The 21,049-nt window shown below is 41.1% G+C and overlaps 13 non-coding genes across 13 annotated transcripts; all 13 read left to right on the forward strand.

Annotated features, from left to right (window-relative positions):
- The first annotated feature begins 3,602 nt into the window (after nt 1-3,602).
- On the forward strand, nt 3,603-3,675 carry TRNAF-GAA (transfer RNA phenylalanine (anticodon GAA)). Its single transcript has one exon. It is a non-coding gene; the product is annotated as a tRNA-Phe (tRNA).
- Nucleotides 3,676-4,748: 1,073 nt separating this feature from the next.
- TRNAF-GAA (transfer RNA phenylalanine (anticodon GAA)) lies at nt 4,749-4,821 on the forward strand. The gene has a single exon. It is a non-coding gene; the product is annotated as a tRNA-Phe (tRNA).
- A 1,041-nt stretch (nt 4,822-5,862) lies between these two features.
- Nucleotides 5,863-5,935, forward strand: TRNAF-GAA (transfer RNA phenylalanine (anticodon GAA)). Its single transcript has one exon. It is a non-coding gene; the product is annotated as a tRNA-Phe (tRNA).
- Nucleotides 5,936-6,626: 691 nt separating this feature from the next.
- Nucleotides 6,627-6,699, forward strand: TRNAF-GAA (transfer RNA phenylalanine (anticodon GAA)). The gene has a single exon. It is a non-coding gene; the product is annotated as a tRNA-Phe (tRNA).
- A 1,041-nt stretch (nt 6,700-7,740) lies between these two features.
- On the forward strand, nt 7,741-7,813 carry TRNAF-GAA (transfer RNA phenylalanine (anticodon GAA)). Its single transcript has one exon. It is a non-coding gene; the product is annotated as a tRNA-Phe (tRNA).
- Nucleotides 7,814-8,504: 691 nt separating this feature from the next.
- Nucleotides 8,505-8,577, forward strand: TRNAF-GAA (transfer RNA phenylalanine (anticodon GAA)). Its single transcript has one exon. It is a non-coding gene; the product is annotated as a tRNA-Phe (tRNA).
- Nucleotides 8,578-10,389: 1,812 nt separating this feature from the next.
- TRNAF-GAA (transfer RNA phenylalanine (anticodon GAA)) lies at nt 10,390-10,462 on the forward strand. The gene has a single exon. It is a non-coding gene; the product is annotated as a tRNA-Phe (tRNA).
- A 5,358-nt stretch (nt 10,463-15,820) lies between these two features.
- Nucleotides 15,821-15,893, forward strand: TRNAF-GAA (transfer RNA phenylalanine (anticodon GAA)). Its single transcript has one exon. It is a non-coding gene; the product is annotated as a tRNA-Phe (tRNA).
- A 309-nt stretch (nt 15,894-16,202) lies between these two features.
- TRNAF-GAA (transfer RNA phenylalanine (anticodon GAA)) lies at nt 16,203-16,275 on the forward strand. Its single transcript has one exon. It is a non-coding gene; the product is annotated as a tRNA-Phe (tRNA).
- A 2,576-nt stretch (nt 16,276-18,851) lies between these two features.
- On the forward strand, nt 18,852-18,924 carry TRNAF-GAA (transfer RNA phenylalanine (anticodon GAA)). Its single transcript has one exon. It is a non-coding gene; the product is annotated as a tRNA-Phe (tRNA).
- A 309-nt stretch (nt 18,925-19,233) lies between these two features.
- On the forward strand, nt 19,234-19,306 carry TRNAF-GAA (transfer RNA phenylalanine (anticodon GAA)). The gene has a single exon. It is a non-coding gene; the product is annotated as a tRNA-Phe (tRNA).
- A 1,168-nt stretch (nt 19,307-20,474) lies between these two features.
- On the forward strand, nt 20,475-20,547 carry TRNAF-GAA (transfer RNA phenylalanine (anticodon GAA)). Its single transcript has one exon. It is a non-coding gene; the product is annotated as a tRNA-Phe (tRNA).
- A 309-nt stretch (nt 20,548-20,856) lies between these two features.
- On the forward strand, nt 20,857-20,929 carry TRNAF-GAA (transfer RNA phenylalanine (anticodon GAA)). Its single transcript has one exon. It is a non-coding gene; the product is annotated as a tRNA-Phe (tRNA).
- The last annotated feature ends 120 nt before the right edge of the window (nt 20,930-21,049 follow it).

Consider the following 21,049-nt stretch of genomic DNA (forward strand, 5'->3'; position numbering starts at 1 on the left):
TGTTTGGAGTTTTCACCGTGGAAAAGATCAAAACACCACAAATTTGACGGTCTTAGAATATCGTAAAAAGCTGCGCTTGCAGCCGAAATAGCTCAGTTGGGAGAGCGTTAGATTGAAGATCTAAAAGTCCCGGGTTTCGGCATGTTGCTATGAGCGTACTTGGTTCTCGTTTCTCTCTTCGTGTGTTGTAGTTTTGGCACCCATGAATGTGCGAAATCAGCAGCAAGGATGACAGTTTGGGAAAATTCTAAAAATAAAGCAAGACAAAGCAGGTCTGTGAGAAGTGTGTTAAAATGACAGTCCCAGACACAATCTTGGTTTTCTGCAACCTATGTTGAATATGATTTTGATTTCTCTTTTCCTTTGTCGATGTTTGGAGTTTTCACCGTGGAAAAGATCAAAACACCACAAATTTGACGGTCTTAGAATATCGTAAAAAGTTGTGCTAGCAGCCGAAATAGCTCAGTTGGGAGAGCGTTAGACTGAAGATCTAAAGGTCCCTGGTTCGATCCCGTGTTTCGGCATGTTGCTATGAGCGTACTTGGTTCTCGTTTCTCTCTTCGTGTGTTGTAGTTTTGGCACCCATGAAAGTGCGAAATCAGCAGAAAGTCCGGCAGTTTGGGAATATTCTAAAAATATAGCAAGACAAAGCAGGTCCGTCAGAAGAGTGTTAAAATGATGGTCCCAGACACAATCTAGCATTTCTGCAGCCTATGTTGAATATGATTCTGAGTTCTCTTTTCCTTTGCCGATGTTTGGAGTTTTTTCCCTGGAAAACATCAAAACACCACAAATTTGACAGTCCCAGACACATTCTTGGTTTTCTGCAACCTATTTTGAATATGATTTTGATTTCTCTTTTCCTTTGTCGATGTTTGGAGTTTTCACCGTGGAAAAGATCAAAACACCACAAATTTGACGGTCTTAGAATATCGTAAAAAGTTTTGCTTGCAGCCGAAATAGCTCAGTTGGGAGAGCGTTAGACTGAAGATCTAAAGGTCCCTGGTTCGATCCCAGGTTTCGGTAGGTTGCTATGAGCGTACTTGATTCTCGTTTCTCTCTTCGTTTGTTGCAGTTTTGGCACCCGTGAATGTGCGAAATCAGCAACAAGTGTGGCAGTTTGGGAAAATTCTAAAAATAAAGCAAGACAAAGCAGGTCCGTGAGAAGTGTGTTAAAATGACAGTCCCAGACACATTCTTGGTTTTCTGCAACCTATTTTGAATATGATTTAGATTTCTCTTTTCCTTTGTCGATGTTTGGAGTTTTCACCGTGGAAAAGATCAAAACACCACAAATTTGACGGTCTTAGAAAATCGTAAAAAGTTGTGCTTGCAGCCGAAATAGCTCAGTTGGGAGAGCGTTAGACTGAAGATCTGAAGGTCCCTGGTTCGATCCCGGGTTTCGGCATGTTGCTATGAGTGTACTTGGTACTCGTTTGTCTCTTCGTGTGTTGTAGTTTTGGCACCCATGAAAGTGCGAAATCAGCAGAAAGTCTGGCAGTTTGGGAAAATTCTAAAAATAAAGCAAGACAAAGCAGGTCTGTGAGAAGTGTGTTAAAATGACAGTCCCAGACACAATCTTGGTTTTCTGCAACCTATGTTGAATATGATTTTGATTTCTCTTTTCCTTTGTCGATGTTTGGCGTTTTCTCCCTGGAAAACATCAAAACACCACAAATTTGACGGTCTTAGAATATCGTAAAATATTGTGTATGCAGCCGGAATAGCTCAGTTGGGAGAGTGTTAGACTGAAGTTCTAAAGGTCCCTGGTTCGATCCCGGGTTTTGGCAGGTTGCTATGTGCGTACTTAATTCTCTTTTCTCTCTTCGTTTGTTGTAGTTTTTGCACCCGTGAAAGTGCGAAATCAGCAGCAAGTGTGGCAGTTTGGGAAAATTCTAAAAATAAAGCAAGACAAAGCAGGTCTGTGAGAAGTGTGTTAAAATGACAGTCCCAGACACATTCTTGGTTTTCTGCAACCTATGTTGAATATGATTTTGATTTCTCTTTTCCTTTGTCGATGTTTGGAGTTTTCACCGTGGAAAAGATCAAAACACCACAAATTTGACGGTCTTAGAATATCGTAAAAAGTTGTGCTTGCAGCCGAAATAGCTCAGTTGGGAGAGCGTTAGACTGAAGATCTAAAGGTCCCTGGTTCGATCCCAGGTTTCGGTAGGTTGCTATGAGCGTACTTGATTCTCGTTTCTCTCTTCGTGTGTTGTAGTTTTGGCACCCATGAATATGCGAAATCAGCAGCAAGGATGACAGTTTGGGAAAATTCTAAAAATAAAGCAAGACAAAGCAGGTCTGTGAGAAGTGTGTTAAAATGACAGTCCCAGACACAATCTTGGTTTTCTGCAACCTATGTTGAATATGATTTTGATTTCTCTTTTCCTTTGTCGATGTTTGGAGTTTTCACCGTGGAAAAGATCAAAACACCACAAATTTGACGGTCTTAGAATATCGTAAAAAGTTGTGCTTGCAGCCGAAATAGCTCAGTTGGGAGAGCGTTAGACTGAAGATCTGAAGGTCCCTGGTTCGATCCCGGGTTTCGGCATGTTGCTATGAGTGTACTTGGTACTCGTTTGTCTCTTCGTGTGTTATAGTTTTGGCACCCATGAAAGTGCGAAATCAGCAGAAAGTCTGGCAGTTTGGGAAAATTCTAAAAATAAAGCAAGACAAAGCAGGTCTGTGAGAAGTGTGTTAAAATGACAGTCCCAGACACAATCTTGGTTTTCTGCAACCTATGTTGAATATGATTTTGATTTCTTTTTTCCTTTGTCGATGTTTGGAGTTTTCACCGTGGAAAAGATCAAAACACCACAAATTTGACGGTCTTAGAATATCGTAAAAAGTTGCACTTGCAGCCGAAATAGCCTAGTTGGGAGAGCATTAGATTGAAGATCTAAAGGTCCCATGTTCGATCCCGGGTTTCAGCATGTTGCTATGAGTGTACTTGGTACTCGTTTCTCTCTTTGTGTTTTGTAGTTTTGGCACCCATGAAAGTGCGAAATCAGCAGCAAGTCTGGCAGTTTGGGAAAATTCTAAAAATAAAGCAAGACAAAGCAGGTCCGTGAGAAGTGTGTTAAAATGACAGTCCCAGACACATTCTTGGTTTTCTGCAACCTATTTTGAATATGATTTTGATTTCTCTTTTCCTTTGTCGATGTCAAAACACCACAAATTTTACGGTCTTAGAATATCGTAAAAAGTTGCGCTTGCAGCCGAAATAGCTCAGTTGGGAGAGCGTTAGGCTGAAGATCTAAAGGTCCCTGGTTCGATCCCGGGTTTCGGCATGTTGCTATGAGCGTACTTGGTTCTAGTTTCTCTCTTCGTGTGTTGTAGTTTTGGCACCCATGAAAGTGCGAAATCAGCAGCAAGTGTGGCAGTTTGGAAAAATTCTAAAAATAAAGCAAGACAAAGCAGGTCCGTGAGAAGTGTGTTAAAATGACAGTCCCAGACACAATCTTGGTTTTCTGCAACCTATGTTGAATATGATTTTGATTTCTCTTTTCCTTTGTCGATGTTTGGAGTTTTCACCGTGGAAAAGATCAAAACACCACAAATTTGACGGTCTTAGAATATCGTAAAAAGTTGTGCTTGCAGCCGAAATAGCTCAGTTGGGAGAGCGTTAGACTGAAGATCTAAAGGTCCCTGGTTCGATCCCGGGTTTCGGCATGTTGCTATGAGCGTACTTGGTTCTAGTTTCTCTCTTCGTGTGTTGTAGTTTTGGCACCCATGAAAGTGCGAAATCAGCAGCAAGTGTGGCAGTTTGGAAAAATTCTAAAAATAAAGCAAGACAAAGCAGGTCCGTGAGAAGTGTGTTAAAATGACAGTCCCAGACACAATCTTGGTTTTCTGCAACCTATGTTGAATATGATTTTGATTTCTCTTTTCCTTTGTCGATGTTTGGAGTTTTCACCGTGGAAAAGATCAAAACACCACAAATTTGACGGTCTTAGAATATCGTAAAAAGTTGTGCTTGCAGCCGAAATAGCTCGGTTGGGAGAGCGTTAGACTGAAGATCTAAAGGTCCCTGGTTCGATCCCGGGTTTCGGCATGTTGCTATGAGCGTACTTGGTTCTCGTTTCTCTCTTCGTGTGTTGTAGTTTTGGCACCCATGAAAGTGCGAAATCAGCAGCAAGTCTGGCAGTTTGGGAAAATTCTAAAAATAAAGCAAGACAAAGCAGGTCCGTGAGAAGTGTGTTAAAATGACAGTCCCAGACACATTCTTGGTTTTCTGCAACCTATTTTGAATATGATTTTGATTTCTCTTTTCCTTTGTCGATGTTTGGAGTTTTCACCGTGGAAAAGATCAAAACACCACAAATTTGACGGTCTTAGAATATCGTAAAAAGTTGTGCTTGCAGCCGAAATAGCTCAGTTGGGAGAGCGTCAGACTGAAGATCTAAAGGTCCCTGGTTCAATCCCGGGTTTCGGCATGTTGCTATGAGTGTACTTGGTACTCGTTTCTCTCTTCGTGTGTTGTAGTTTTGGCACCCATGAAAGTGCGAAATCAGCAGAAAGTCTGGCAGTTTGGGAAAATTCTAAAAATATAGCAAGACAAAGCAGGTCCGTGAGAAGTGTGTTAAAATGACAGTCCCAGACACATTCTTGGTTTTCTGCAACCTATTTTGAATATGATTTTGATATCTCTTTTCCTTTGTCGATGTTTGGAGTTTTCACCGTGGAAAAGATCAAAACACCACAAATTTGACGGTCTTAGAATATCGTAAAAAGTTGTGCTTGCAGCCGAAATAGCTCAGTTGGGAGAGCGTTAGACTGAAGATCTAAAGGTCCCTGGTTCGATCCCGGGTTTCGGCATGTTGTTATGAGTGTACTTGGTACTCGTTTCTCTCTTCGTGTGTTGTAGTTTTGGCACCCATGAAAGTGCGAAATCAGCAGAAAGTCTGGCAGTTTGGGAAAATTCTAAAAATAAAGCAAGACAAAGCAGGTCCGTGAGAAGTGTGTTAAAATGACAATCCCAGACACATTCTTGGTTTTGTGCAACTTATTTTGAATATGATTTTGATTTCTTTTTTCCTTTGTCGATGTTTGGAGTTTTCACCGTGGAAAAGATCAAAACACCACAAATTTGACGGTCTTAGAATATCGTAAAAAGTTGCACTTGCAGCCGAAATAGCTCAGTTGGGAGAGCATTAGATTGAAGATCTAAAGGTCCCTGGTTCGATCCCGGGTTTCAGCATGTTGCTATGAGTGTACTCGTTTCTCTCTTTGTGTTTTGTAGTTTTGGCACCCATGAAAGTGCGAAATCAGCAGCAAGTCTGGCAGTTTGGGAAAATTCTAAAAATAAAGCAAGACAAAGCAGGTCCATGAGAAGTGTGTTAAAATGACAATCCCAGACACATTCTTGGTTTTCTGCAACTTATTTTGAATATGATTTTGATTTCTTTTTTCCTTTGTCGATGTTTGGAGTTTTCACCGTGGAAAAGATCAAAACACCACAAATTTGACGGTCTTAGAATATCGTAAAAAGTTGCACTTGCAGCCGAAATAGCCTAGTTGGGAGAGCATTAGATTGAAGATCTAAAGGTCCCATGTTCGATCCCGGGTTTCAGCATGTTGCTATGAGTGTACTTGGTACTCGTTTCTCTCTTTGTGTTTTGTAGTTTTGGCACCCATGAAAGTGCGAAATCAGCAGCAAGTCTGGCAGTTTGGGAAAATTCTAAAAATAAAGCAAGACAAAGCAGGTCCGTGAGAAGTGTGTTAAAATGACAGTCCCAGACACATTCTTGGTTTTCTGCAACCCATTTTGAATATGATTTTGATTTCTCTTTTCCTTTGTCGATGTCAAAACACCACAAATTTTACGGTCTTAGAATATCGTAAAAAGTTGCGCTTGCAGCCGAAATAGCTCAGTTGGGAGAGCGTTAGACTGAAGATCTAAAGGTCCCTGGTTCGATCCCGGGTTTCGGCATGTTGCTATGAGCGTACTTGGTTCTAGTTTCTCTCTTCGTGTGTTGTAGTTTTGGCACCCATGAAAGTGCGAAATCAGCAGCAAGTGTGGCAGTTTGGGAAAATTCTAAAAAAAAAGCAAGACAAAGCAGGTCCGTGAGAAGTGTGTTAAAATGACAGTCCCAGACACAATCTTGGTTTTCTGCAACCTATGTTGAATATGATTTTGATTTCTCTTTTCCTTTGTCGATGTTTGGAGTTTTCACCGTGGAAAAGATCAAAACACCACAAATTTTACGGTCTTAGAATATCGTAAAAAGTTGTGCTTGCAGCCGAAATAGCTCAGTTGGGAGAGCGTCAGACTGAAGATCTAAAGGTCCCTGGTTCAATCCCGGGTTTCGGCATGTTGCTATGAGTGTACTTGGTACTCGTTTCTCTCTTCGTGTGTTGTAGTTTTGGCACCCATGAAAGTGCGAAATCAGCAGAAAGTCTGGCAGTTTGGGAAAATTCTAAAAATATAGCAAGACAAAGCAGGTCCGTGAGAAGTGTGTTAAAATGACAGTCCCAGACACATTCTTGGTTTTCTGCAACCTATTTTGAATATGATTTTGATATCTCTTTTCCTTTGTCGATGTTTGGAGTTTTCACCGTGGAAAAGATCAAAACACCACAAATTTGACGGTCTTAGAATATCGTAAAAAGTTGTGCTTGCAGCCGAAATAGCTCAGTTGGGAGAGCGTTAGACTGAAGATCTAAAGGTCCCTGGTTCGATCCCGGGTTTCGGCATGTTGTTATGAGTGTACTTGGTACTCGTTTCTCTCTTCGTGTGTTGTAGTTTTGGCACCCATGAAAGTGCGAAATCAGCAGAAAGTCTGGCAGTTTGGGAAAATTCTAAAAATAAAGCAAGACAAAGCAGGTCCGTGAGAAGTGTGTTAAAATGACAATCCCAGACACATTCTTGGTTTTGTGCAACTTATTTTGAATATGATTTTGATTTCTTTTTTCCTTTGTCGATGTTTGGAGTTTTCACCGTGGAAAAGATCAAAACACCACAAATTTGACGGTCTTAGAATATCGTAAAAAGTTGCACTTGCAGCCGAAATAGCTCAGTTGGGAGAGCATTAGATTGAAGATCTAAAGGTCCCTGGTTCGATCCCGGGTTTCAGCATGTTGCTATGAGTGTACTCGTTTCTCTCTTTGTGTTTTGTAGTTTTGGCACCCATGAAAGTGCGAAATCAGCAGCAAGTCTGGCAGTTTGGGAAAATTCTAAAAATAAAGCAAGACAAAGCAGGTCCATGAGAAGTGTGTTAAAATGACAATCCCAGACACATTCTTGGTTTTCTGCAACTTATTTTGAATATGATTTTGATTTCTTTTTTCCTTTGTCGATGTTTGGAGTTTTCACCGTGGAAAAGATCAAAACACCACAAATTTGACGGTCTTAGAATATCGTAAAAAGTTGCACTTGCAGCCGAAATAGCCTAGTTGGGAGAGCATTAGATTGAAGATCTAAAGGTCCCATGTTCGATCCCGGGTTTCAGCATGTTGCTATGAGTGTACTTGGTACTCGTTTCTCTCTTTGTGTTTTGTAGTTTTGGCACCCATGAAAGTGCGAAATCAGCAGCAAGTCTGGCAGTTTGGGAAAATTCTAAAAATAAAGCAAGACAAAGCAGGTCCGTGAGAAGTGTGTTAAAATGACAGTCCCAGACACATTCTTGGTTTTCTGCAACCCATTTTGAATATGATTTTGATTTCTCTTTTCCTTTGTCGATGTCAAAACACCACAAATTTTACGGTCTTAGAATATCGTAAAAAGTTGCGCTTGCAGCCGAAATAGCTCAGTTGGGAGAGCGTTAGACTGAAGATCTAAAGGTCCCTGGTTCGATCCCGGGTTTCGGCATGTTGCTATGAGCGTACTTGGTTCTAGTTTCTCTCTTCGTGTGTTGTAGTTTTGGCACCCATGAAAGTGCGAAATCAGCAGCAAGTGTGGCAGTTTGGGAAAATTCTAAAAAAAAAGCAAGACAAAGCAGGTCCGTGAGAAGTGTGTTAAAATGACAGTCCCAGACACAATCTTGGTTTTCTGCAACCTATGTTGAATATGATTTTGATTTCTCTTTTCCTTTGTCGATGTTTGGAGTTTTCACCGTGGAAAAGATCAAAACACCACAAATTTTACGGTCTTAGAATATCGTAAAAAGTTGTGCTTGCAGCCGAAATAGCTCAGTTGGGAGAGTGTTAGACTGAAGATCTAAAGGTCCCTGGTTCGATCCCGGGTTTCGGCATGTTGCTATGAGCGTACTTGGTTCTCGTTTCTCTCTTCGTGTGTTGTAGTTTTGGCACCCATGAAAGTGCGAAATCAGCAGCAAGTCTGGCAGTTTGGGAAAATTCTAAAAATAAAGCAAGACAAAGCAGGTCCGTGAGAAGTGTGTTAAAATGACAGTCCCAGACACATTCTTGGTCTTCTGCAACCTATTTTGAATATGATTTTGATTTCTCTTTTCCTTTGTCGATGTTTGGAGTTTTCACCGTGGAAAAGATCAAAACACCACAAATTTGACGGTCTTAGAATATCGTAAAAAGTTGTGCTTGCAGCCGAAATAGCTCAGTTGGGAGAGCGTTAGACTGAAGATCTAAAGGTCCCTGGTTCAATCCCGGGTTTCGGCATGTTGCTATGAGTGTACTTGGTACTTGTTTCTCTCTTCGTGTGTTGTAGTTTTGGCACCCATGAAAGTGCGAAATCAGCAGCAAGTCTGGCAGTTTGGGAAAATTCTAAAAATAAAGCAAGACAAAGCAGGTCCGTGAGAAGTGTGTTAAAATGACAGTCCCAGACACATTCTTGGTTTTCTGCAACCTATTTTGAATATGATTTTGATTTCTCTTTTCCTTTGTCGATGTCAAAACACCACAAATTTGACGGTCTTAGAATATCGTAAAAAGTTGTGCTTGCAGCCGAAATAGCTCAGTTGGGAGAGCGTTAGACTGAAGATCTAAAAGTCCCTGGTTCGATCCCGGGTTTTGGCAGGTTGCTATGTGCGTACTTAATTCTCTTTTCTCTCTTCGTTTGTTGTAGTTTTTGCACCCGTGAAAGTGCGAAATCAGCAGCAAGTGTGGCAGTTTGGGAAAATTCTAAAAATAAAGCAAGACAAAGCAGGTCTGTGAGAAGTGTGTTAAAATGACAGTCCCAGACACATTCTTGGTTTTCTGCAACCTATTTTGAATATGATTTTGATTTCTCTTTTCCTTTGTCGATGTTTGGAGTTTTCACCGTGGAAAAGATCAAAACACCACAAATTTGACGGTCTTAGAATATCGTAAAAAGTTGTGCTTGCAGCCGAAATAGCTCAGTTGGGAGAGCGTTAGACTGAAGATCTAAAGGTCCCTGGTTCGATCCCAGGTTTCGGTAGGTTGCTATGAGCGTACTTGATTCTCGTTTCTCTCTTCGTTTGTTGCAGTTTTGGCACCCGTGAATGTGCGAAATCAGCAACAAGTGTGGCAGTTTGGGAAAATTCTAAAAATAAAGCAAGACAAAGCAGGTCCGTGAGAAGTGTGTTAAAATGACAGTCCCAGACACATTCTTGGTTTTCTGCAACCTATTTTGAATATGATTTTGATTTCTCTTTTCCTTTGTCGATGTTTGGAGTTTTCACCGTGGAAAAGATCAAAACACCACAAATTTGACGGTCTTAGAATATCGTAAAAAGTTGTGCTTGCAGCCGAAATAGCTCAGTTGGGAGAGCGTTAGACTGAAGATCTAAAGGTCCCTGGTTTGATCCCGTGTTTCGGCATGTTGCTATGAGCGTACTTGGTTCTCGTTTCTCTCTTCGTGTGTTGTAGTTTTGGCACCCATGAAAGTGCGAAATCAGCAGAAAGTCTGGCAGTTTGGGAATATTCTAAAAATATAGCAAGACAAAGCAGGTCCGTCAGAAGAGTGTTAAAATGATGGTCCCAGACACATTCTTGGTTTTCTGCAACCTATTTTGAATATGATTTTGATTTCTCTTTTCCTTTGTCGATATTTGGAGTTTTCACCGTGGAAAAGATCAAAACACCACAAATTTGACGGTCTTAGAATATCGTAAAAAGTTGTGCTTGCAGCCGAAATAGCTCAGTTGGGAGAGCGTTAGGCTGAAGATCTGAAGGTCCCTGGTTCGATCCCGGGTTTCGGCATGTTGCTATGAGCGTACTTGGTACTCGTTTGTCTCTTCGTGTGTTATAGTTTTGGCACCCATGAAAGTGCGAAATCAGCAGAAAGTCTGGCAGTTTGGGAAAATTCTAAAAATAAAGCAAGACAAAGCAGGTCTGTGAGAAGTGTGTTAAAATGACAGTCCCAGACACAATCTTGGTTTTCTGCAACCTATGTTGAATATGATTTTGATTTCTCTTTTCCTTTGTCGATGTTTGGCGTTTTCTCCCTGGAAAACATCAAAACACCACAATTTTGACGGTCTTAGAATATCGTAAAACATTGTGTATGCAGCCGAAATAGCTCAGTTGGGAGAGCGTTAGACTGAAGATCTAAAGGTCCCTGGTTCGATCCCGGGTTTCGGCATGTTGCTATGAGTGTACTTGGTACTCGTTTCTCTCTTCGTGTGTTGTAGTTTTGGCACCTATGAAAGTGCGAAATCAGCAGCAAGTGTGGCAGTTTGGGAAAATTCTAAAAATAAAGCAAGACAAAGCAGGTCCGTGAGAAGTGTGTTAAAGTGACAGTCCCAGACACATTCTTGGTTTTCTGCAACCTATTTTGAATATGATTTTGATTTCTCTTTTCCTTTGTCGATGTTTGGAGTTTTCACCGTGGAAAAGATCAAAACACCACAAATTTGACGGTCTTAGAATATCGTAAAAAGCTGCGCTTGCAGCCGAAATAGCTCAGTTGGGAGAGCGTTAGATTGAAGATCTAAAAGTCCCGGGTTTCGGCATGTTGCTATGAGCGTACTTGGTTCTCGTTTCTCTCTTCGTGTGTTGTAGTTTTGGCACCCATGAATGTGCGAAATCAGCAGCAAGGATGACAGTTTGGGAAAATTCTAAAAATAAAGCAAGACAAAGCAGGTCTGTGAGAAGTGTGTTAAAATGACAGTCCCAGACACAATCTTGGTTTTCTGCAACCTATGTTGAATATGATTTTGATTTCTCTTTTCCTTTGTCGATGTTTGGAGTTTTCACCGTGGAAAAGATCAAAACACCACAAATTTGACGGTCTTAGAATATCGTAAAAAGTTGTGCTAGCAGCCGAAATAGCTCAGTTGGGAGAGCGTTAGACTGAAGATCTAAAGGTCCCTGGTTCGATCCCGTGTTTCGGCATGTTGCTATGAGCGTACTTGGTTCTCGTTTCTCTCTTCGTGTGTTGTAGTTTTGGCACCCATGAAAGTGCGAAATCAGCAGAAAGTCCGGCAGTTTGGGAATATTCTAAAAATATAGCAAGACAAAGCAGGTCCGTCAGAAGAGTGTTAAAATGATGGTCCCAGACACAATCTAGCATTTCTGCAGCCTATGTTGAATATGATTCTGAGTTCTCTTTTCCTTTGCCGATGTTTGGAGTTTTTTCCCTGGAAAACATCAAAACACCACAAATTTGACAGTCCCAGACACATTCTTGGTTTTCTGCAACCTATTTTGAATATGATTTTGATTTCTCTTTTCCTTTGTCGATGTTTGGAGTTTTCACCGTGGAAAAGATCAAAACACCACAAATTTGACGGTCTTAGAATATCGTAAAAAGTTTTGCTTGCAGCCGAAATAGCTCAGTTGGGAGAGCGTTAGACTGAAGATCTAAAGGTCCCTGGTTCGATCCCAGGTTTCGGTAGGTTGCTATGAGCGTACTTGATTCTCGTTTCTCTCTTCGTTTGTTGCAGTTTTGGCACCCGTGAATGTGCGAAATCAGCAACAAGTGTGGCAGTTTGGGAAAATTCTAAAAATAAAGCAAGACAAAGCAGGTCCGTGAGAAGTGTGTTAAAATGACAGTCCCAGACACATTCTTGGTTTTCTGCAACCTATTTTGAATATGATTTAGATTTCTCTTTTCCTTTGTCGATGTTTGGAGTTTTCACCGTGGAAAAGATCAAAACACCACAAATTTGACGGTCTTAGAAAATCGTAAAAAGTTGTGCTTGCAGCCGAAATAGCTCAGTTGGGAGAGCGTTAGACTGAAGATCTGAAGGTCCCTGGTTCGATCCCGGGTTTCGGCATGTTGCTATGAGTGTACTTGGTACTCGTTTGTCTCTTCGTGTGTTGTAGTTTTGGCACCCATGAAAGTGCGAAATCAGCAGAAAGTCTGGCAGTTTGGGAAAATTCTAAAAATAAAGCAAGACAAAGCAGGTCTGTGAGAAGTGTGTTAAAATGACAGTCCCAGACACAATCTTGGTTTTCTGCAACCTATGTTGAATATGATTTTGATTTATCTTTTCCTTTGTCGATGTTTGGCGTTTTCTCCCTGGAAAACATCAAAACACCACAAATTTGACGGTCTTAGAATATCGTAAAATATTGTGTATGCAGCCGGAATAGCTCAGTTGGGAGAGTGTTAGACTGAAGTTCTAAAGGTCCCTGGTTCGATCCCGGGTTTTGGCAGGTTGCTATGTGCGTACTTAATTCTCTTTTCTCTCTTCGTTTGTTGTAGTTTTTGCACCCGTGAAAGTGCGAAATCAGCAGCAAGTGTGGCAGTTTGGGAAAATTCTAAAAATAAAGCAAGACAAAGCAGGTCTGTGAGAAGTGTGTTAAAATGACAGTCCCAGACACATTCTTGGTTTTCTGCAACCTATGTTGAATATGATTTTGATTTCTCTTTTCCTTTGTCGATGTTTGGAGTTTTCACCGTGGAAAAGATCAAAACACCACAAATTTGACGGTCTTAGAATATCGTAAAAAGTTGTGCTTGCAGCCGAAATAGCTCAGTTGGGAGAGCGTTAGACTGAAGATCTAAAGGTCCCTGGTTCGATCCCAGGTTTCGGTAGGTTGCTATGAGCGTACTTGATTCTCGTTTCTCTCTTCGTGTGTTGTAGTTTTGGCACCCATGAATATGCGAAATCAGCAGCAAGGATGACAGTTTGGGAAAATTCTAAAAATAAAGCAAGACAAAGCAGGTCTGTGAGAAGTGTGTTAAAATGACAGTCCCAGACACAATCTTGGTTTTCTGCAACCTATGTTGAATATGATTTTGATTTCTCTTTTCCTTTGTCGATGTTTGGAGTTTTCACCGTGGAAAAGATCAAAACACCACAAATTTGACGGTCTTAGAATATCGTAAAAAGTTGTGCTTGCAGCCGAAATAGCTCAGTTGGGAGAGCGTTAGACTGAAGGTCTAAAGGTCCCTGGTTCGATCCCGTGTTTCGGCATGTTGCTAGGAGCGTACTTGGTTCTCGTTTCTCTCTTCGTGTGTTGTAGTTTTGGCACCCATGAAAGTGCGAAATCAGCAGAAAGTCTGGCAGTTTGGGAATATTCTAAAAATATAGCAAGACAAAGCAGGTCCGTCAGAAGAGTGTTAAAATGATGGTCCCAGACACATTCTTGGTTTTCTGCAACCTATTTTGAATATGATTTTGATTTCTCTTTTCCTTTGTCGATGTTTGGAGTTTTCACGGTGGAAAAGATCAAAACACCACAAATTTGACGGTCTTAGAATATCGTAAAAAGTTGTGCTTGCAGCCGAAATAGCTCAGTTGGGAGAGTGTTAGACTGAAGATCTGAAGGTCCCTGGTTCGATCCCGGGTTTCGGCATGTTGCTATGAGTGTACTTGGTACTCGTTTGTCTCTTCGTGTGTTATAGTTTTGGCACCCATGAAAGTGCGAAATCAGCAGAAAGTCTGGCAGTTTGGGAAAATTCTAAAAATAAAGCAAGACAAAGCAGGTCTGTGAGAAGTGTGTTAAAATGACAGTCCCAGACACAATCTTGGTTTTCTGCAACCTATGTTGAATATGATTTTGATTTCTCTTTTCCTTTGTCGATGTTTGGCGTTTTCTCCCTGGAAAACATCAAAACACCACAATTTTGACGGTCTTAGAATATCGTAAAACATAGTGTATGCAGCCGAAATAGCTCAGTTGGGAGAGCGTTAGACTGAAGTTCTAAAGGTCCCTGGTTCGATCCCGGGTTTCGGCATGTTGCTATGAGCGTACTTGGTTCTCGTTTCTCTCTTCGTGTGTTGTAGTTTTGGCACCCATGAAAGTGCGAAATCAGCAGAAAGTCTGGCAGTTTGGGAAAATTCTAAAAATATAGCAAGACAAAGCAGGTCCGTCAGAAGAGTGTTAAAATGACGGTCACAGACACAATCTTGGATTTCTGCAGCCTATGTTGAATATGATTCTGAGTTCTCTTTTCCTTTGCCGATGTTTGGAGTTTTTTCCCTGGAAAACATCAAAACACCATAAATTTGACGGTCTTATAATATCATAAAAAGTTGTGTATGCAGCAGAAATAGCTCAGTTGGGAGAGCGTTAGACTGAAGATCTAAAGGTCCCTGGTTCGATCCCGGGTTTCGCCATGTTGCTATGAGTGTACTTGGTACTCGTTTCTCTCTTCGTGTGTTGTAGTTTTGGCACCCATGAAAGTGCGAAATCAGCAGAAAGTCTGGCAGTTTGGGAAAATTCTAAAAATAAAGCAAGACAAAGCAGGTCTGTGAGAAGTGTGTTAAAATGACAGTCCCAGACACAATCTTGGTTTTCTGCAACCTATGTTGAATATGATTTTGATTTCTCTTTTCCTTTGTCGATGTTTGGCGTTTTCTCCCTGGAAAACATCAAAACACCACAAATTTGACGGTCTTAGAATATCGTAAAACATTGTGTATGCAGCCGAAATAGCTCAGTTGGGAGAGCGTTAGACTGAAGTTCTAAAGGTCCCTGGTTCGATCCCGGATTTTGGCAGGTTGCTATGTGCGTACTTGATTCTCTTTTCTCTCTTCGTTTGTTGTAGTTTTGGCACCCGTGAAAGTGCGAAATCAGCAGCAAGTCTGGCAGTTTGGGAAAATTCTAAAAATAAAGCAAGACAAAGCAGGTCCGTGAGAAGTGTGTTAAAATGACAGTCCCAGACACATTCTTGGTTTTCTGCAACCTATTTTGAATATGATTTTGATTTCTCTTTTCCTTTGTCGATGTTTGGAGTTTTCACCGTGGAAAAGATCAAAACACCACAAATTTAACGGTCTTAGAATATCGTAAAAAGTTGTGCTTGCAGCCGAAATAGCTCAGTTGGGAGAGCGTGAGACTGAAGATCTAAAGGTCCCTGGTTCGATCCCGGGTTTCGGCATGTTGCTATGAGTGTACTTGGTACTCGTATCTCTCTTCGTGTGTTGTAGTTTTGGTACCCATGAAAGTGCGAAATCAGCAGCAAGTCTGGCAGTTTGGGAAAATTCTAAAAATAAAGCAAGACAAAGCAGGTCCGTGAGAAGTGTGTTAAAATGACAGTCCCAGACACATTCTTGGTTTTCTGCAACCTATTTTGAATATGATTTTGATTTCTTTTTTCCTTTGTCGATGTTTGGAGTTTTCACCGTGGAAAAGATCAAAACACCACAAATTTGACGGTCTTAGAATATCGTAAAAAGTTGTGCTTGCAGCCGAAATAGCTCAGTTGGGAGAGCGTTAGACTGAAGATCTAAAGGTCCCTGGTTCGGTCCCAGGTTTCGGCAGGTTGCTATGAGCGTATTTGATTCTCGTTTCTCTCTTCGTTTGTTGCAGTTTTGGCACCCGTGAATGTGCGAAATCAGCAACAAGTGTGGCAGTTTGGGAAAATTCTAAAAATAAAGCAAGACAAAGCAGGTCCGTGAGAAGTGTGTTAAAATGACAGTCCCAGACACATTCTTGGTTTTCTGCAACCTATTTTGAATATGATTTTGATTTCTCTTTTCCTTTGTCGATGTCAAAACACCACAAATTTTACGGTCTTAGAATATCGTAAAAAGTTGCACTTGCAGCCGAAATAGCTCAGTTGGGAGAGCGTTAGACTGAAGATCTAAAGGTCCCTGGTTCGATTCCGGGTTTCGGCATGTTGCTATGAGCATACTTGGTTCTAGTTTCTCTCTTCGTGTGTTGTAGTTTTGGCACCCATGAAAGTGCGAAATCAGCAGCAAGTGTGGCAGTTTGGAAAAATTCTAAAAATAAAGCAAGACAAAGCAGGTCCGTGAGAAGTGTGTTAAAATGACAGTCCCAGACACAATCTTGGTTTTCTGCAACCTATGTTGAATATGATTTTGATTTCTCTTTTCCTTTGTCGATGTTTGGAGTTTTCACCGTGGAAAAGATCAAAACACCACAAATTTGACGGTCTTAGAATATCGTAAAAAGTTGTGCTTGCAGCCGAAATAGCTCAGTTGGGAGAGCGTTAGACTGAAGATCTAAAGGTCCCTGGTTCGATCCCGGGTTTCGGCATGTTGCTAGGAGCGTACTTGGTTCTCGTTTCTCTCTTCGTGTGTTGTAGTTTTGGCACCCATGAAAGTGCGAAATCAGCAGAAAGTCTGGCAGTTTGGGAATATTCTAAAAATATAGCAAGACAAAGCAGGTCCGTCAGAAGAGTGTTAAAATGATGGTCCCAGACACATTCTTGGTTTTCTGCAACCTATTTTGAATATGATTTTGATTTCTCTTTTCCTTTGTCGATGTTTGGAGTTTTCACGGTGGAAAAGATCAAAACACCACAAATTTGACGGTCTTAGAATATCGTAAAAAGTTGTGCTTGCAGCCGAAATAGCTCAGTTGGGAGAGTGTTAGACTGAAGATCTGAAGGTCCCTGGTTCGATCCCGGGTTTCGGCATGTTGCTATGAGTGTACTTGGTACTCGTTTGTCTCTTCGTGTGTTATAGTTTTGGCACCCATGAAAGTGCGAAATCAGCAGAAAGTCTGGCAGTTTGGGAAAATTCTAAAAATAAAGCAAGACAAAGCAGGTCTGTGAGAAGTGTGTTAAAATGACAGTCCCAGACACAATCTTGGTTTTCTGCAACCTATGTTGAATATGATTTTGATTTCTCTTTTCCTTTGTCGATGTTTGGCGTTTTCTCCCTGGAAAACATCAAAACACCACAATTTTGACGGTCTTAGAATATCGTAAAACATAGTGTATGCAGCCGAAATAGCTCAGTTGGGAGAGCGTTAGACTGAAGTTCTAAAGGTCCCTGGTTCGATCCCGGGTTTCGGCATGTTGCTATGAGCGTACTTGGTTCTCGTTTCTCTCTTCGTGTGTTGTAGTTTTGGCACCCATGAAAGTGCGAAATCAGCAGAAAGTCTGGCAGTTTGGGAAAATTCTAAAAATATAGCAAGACAAAGCAGGTCCGTCAGAAGAGTGTTAAAATGACGGTCACAGACACAATCTAGGATTTCTGCAGCCTATGTTGAATATGATTCTGAGTTCTCTTTTCCTTTGCCGATGTTTGGAGTTTTTTCCCTGGAAAACATCAAAACACCATAAATTTGACGGTCTTATAATATCATAAAAAGTTGTGTATGCAGCAGAAATAGCTCAGTTGGGAGAGCGTTAGACTGAAGATCTAAAGGTCCCTGGTTCGATCCCGGGTTTCGCCATGTTGCTATGAGTGTACTTGGTACTCGTTTCTCTCTTCGTGTGTTGTAGTTTTGGCACCCATGAAAGTGCGAAATCAGCAGAAAGTCTGGCAGTTTGGGAAAATTCTAAAAATAAAGCAAGACAAAGCAGGTCTGTGAGAAGTGTGTTAAAATGACAGTCCCAGACACAATCTTGGTTTTCTGCAACCTATGTTGAATATGATTTTGATTTCTCTTTTCCTTTGTCGATGTTTGGCGTTTTCTCCCTGGAAAACATCAAAACACCACAAATTTGACGGTCTTAGAATATCGTAAAACATTGTGTATGCAGCCGAAATAGCTCAGTTGGGAGAGCGTTAGACTGAAGTTCTAAAGGTCCCTGGTTCGATCCCGGATTTTGGCAGGTTGCTATGTGCGTACTTGATTCTCTTTTCTCTCTTCGTTTGTTGTAGTTTTGGCACCCGTGAAAGTGCGAAATCAGCAGCAAGTCTGGCAGTTTGGGAAAATTCTAAAAATAAAGCAAGACAAAGCAGGTCCGTGAGAAGTGTGTTAAAATGACAGTCCCAGACACATTCTTGGTTTTCTGCAACCTATTTTGAATATGATTTTGATTTCTCTTTTCCTTTGTCGATGTTTGGAGTTTTCACCGTGGAAAAGATCAAAACACCACAAATTTAACGGTCTTAGAATATCGTAAAAAGTTGTGCTTGCAGCCGAAATAGCTCAGTTGGGAGAGCGTGAGACTGAAGATCTAAAGGTCCCTGGTTCGATCCCGGGTTTCGGCATGTTGCTATGAGTGTACTTGGTACTCGTATCTCTCTTCGTGTGTTGTAGTTTTGGTACCCATGAAAGTGCGAAATCAGCAGCAAGTCTGGCAGTTTGGGAAAATTCTAAAAATAAAGCAAGACAAAGCAGGTCCGTGAGAAGTGTGTTAAAATGACAGTCCCAGACACATTCTTGGTTTTCTGCAACCTATTTTGAATATGATTTTGATTTCTTTTTTCCTTTGTCGATGTTTGGAGTTTTCACCGTGGAAAAGATCAAAACACCACAAATTTGACGGTCTTAGAATATCGTAAAAAGTTGTGCTTGCAGCCGAAATAGCTCAGTTGGGAGAGCGTTAGACTGAAGATCTAAAGGTCCCTGGTTCGGTCCCAGGTTTCGGCAGGTTGCTATGAGCGTATTTGATTCTCGTTTCTCTCTTCGTTTGTTGCAGTTTTGGCACCCGTGAATGTGCGAAATCAGCAACAAGTGTGGCAGTTTGGGAAAATTCTAAAAATAAAGCAAGACAAAGCAGGTCCGTGAGAAGTGTGTTAAAATGACAGTCCCAGACACATTCTTGGTTTTCTGCAACCTATTTTGAATATGATTTTGATTTCTCTTTTCCTTTGTCGATGTCAAAACACCACAAATTTTACGGTCTTAGAATATCGTAAAAAGTTGCACTTGCAGCCGAAATAGCTCAGTTGGGAGAGCGTTAGACTGAAGATCTAAAGGTCCCTGGTTCGATTCCGGGTTTCGGCATGTTGCTATGAGCATACTTGGTTCTAGTTTCTCTCTTCGTGTGTTGTAGTTTTGGCACCCATGAAAGTGCGAAATCAGCAGCAAGTGTGGCAGTTTGGAAAAATTCTAAAAATAAAGCAAGACAAAGCAGGTCCGTGAGAAGTGTGTTAAAATGACAGTCCCAGACACAATCTTGGTTTTCTGCAACCTATGTTGAATATGATTTTGATTTCTCTTTTCCTTTGTCGATGTTTGGAGTTTTCACCGTGGAAAAGATCAAAACACCACAAATTTGACGGTCTTAGAATATCGTAAAAAGTTGTGCTTGCAGCCGAAATAGCTCAGTTGGGAGAGCGTTAGACTGAAGATCTAAAGGTCCCTGGTTCGATCCCGGGTTTCGGCATGTTGCTATGAGCGTACTTGGTTCTCGTTTCTCTCTTCGTGTGTTGTAGTTTTGGCACCCAGGAAAGTGCGAAATCAGCAGAAAGTCCGGCAGTTTGGGAATATTCTAAAAATATAGCAAGACAAAGCAGGTCCGTCAGAAGAGTGTTAAAATGATGGTCCCAGACACAATCTAGGATTTCTGCAGCCTATGTTGAATATGATTCTGAGTTCTCTTTTCCTTTGCCGATGTTTGGAGTTTTTTCCCTGGAAAACATCAAAACACCACAAATTTGACAGTCCCAGACACATTCTTGGTTTTCTGCAACCTATTTTGAATATGATTTTGATTTCTCTTTTCCTTTGTCGATGTTTGGAGTTTTCACCGTGGAAAAGATCAAAACACCACAAATTTGACGGTCTTAGAATATCGTAAAAAGTTTTGCTTGCAGCCGAAATAGCTCAGTTGGGAGAGCGTTAGACTGAAGATCTAAAGGTCCCTGGTTCGATCCCAGGTTTCGGTAGGTTGCTATGAGCGTACTTGATTCTCGTTTCTCTCTTCGTTTGTTGCAGTTTTGGCACCCGTGAATGTGCGAAATCAGCAACAAGTGTGGCAGTTTGGGAAAATTCTAAAAATAAAGCAAGACAAAGCAGGTCCGTGAGAAGTGTGTTAAAATGACAGTCCCAGACACATTCTTGGTTTTCTGCAACCTATTTTGAATATGATTTTGATTTCTCTTTTCCTTTGTCGATGTTTGGAGTTTTCACCGTGGAAAAGATCAAAACACCACAAATTTGACGGTCTTAGAATATCGTAAAAAGTTGTGCTTGCAGCCGAAATAGCTCAGTTGGGAGAGCGTTAGACTGAAGATCTAAAGGTCCCTGGTTCGGTCCCAGGTTTCGGCAGGTTGCTATGAGCGTATTTGATTCTCGTTTCTCTCTTCGTTTGTTGCAGTTTTGGCACCCGTGAATGTGCGAAATCAGCAACAAGTGTGGCAGTTTGGGAAAATTCTAAAAATAAAGCAAGACAAAGCAGGTCCGTGAGAAGTGTGTTAAAATGACAGTCCCAGACACATTCTTGGTTTTCTGCAACCTATTTTGAATATGATTTTGATTTCTCTTTTCCTTTGTCGATGTCAAAACACCACAAATTTTACGGTCTTAGAATATCGTAAAAAGTTGCACTTGCAGCCGAAATAGCTCAGTTGGGAGAGCGTTAGACTGAAGATCTAAAGGTCCCTGGTTCGATTCCGGGTTTCGGCATGTTGCTATGAGCATACTTGGTTCTAGTTTCTCTCTTCGTGTGTTGTAGTTTTGGCACCCATGAAAGTGCGAAATCAGCAGCAAGTGTGGCAGTTTGGAAAAATTCTAAAAATAAAGCAAGACAAAGCAGGTCCGTGAGAAGTGTGTTAAAATGACAGTCCCAGACACAATCTTGGTTTTCTGCAACCTATGTTGAATATGATTTTGATTTCTCTTTTCCTTTGTCGATGTTTGGAGTTTTCACCGTGGAAAAGATCAAAACACCACAAATTTGACGGTCTTAGAATATCGTAAAAAGTTGTGCTTGCAGCCGAAATAGCTCAGTTGGGAGAGCGTTAGACTGAAGATCTAAAGGTCCCTGGTTCGATCCCGGGTTTCGGCATGTTGCTATGAGCGTACTTGGTTCTCGTTTCTCTCTTCGTGTGTTGTAGTTTTGGCACCCATGAAAGTGCGAAATCAGCAGAAAGTCCGGCAGTTTGGGAATATTCTAAAAATATAGCAA

This window comes from Eleutherodactylus coqui, chromosome 3 (assembly GCF_035609145.1).
Source record: "Eleutherodactylus coqui strain aEleCoq1 chromosome 3, aEleCoq1.hap1, whole genome shotgun sequence".
In the NCBI taxonomy this organism is placed as follows: Eukaryota; Metazoa; Chordata; class Amphibia; order Anura; family Eleutherodactylidae; genus Eleutherodactylus; species Eleutherodactylus coqui.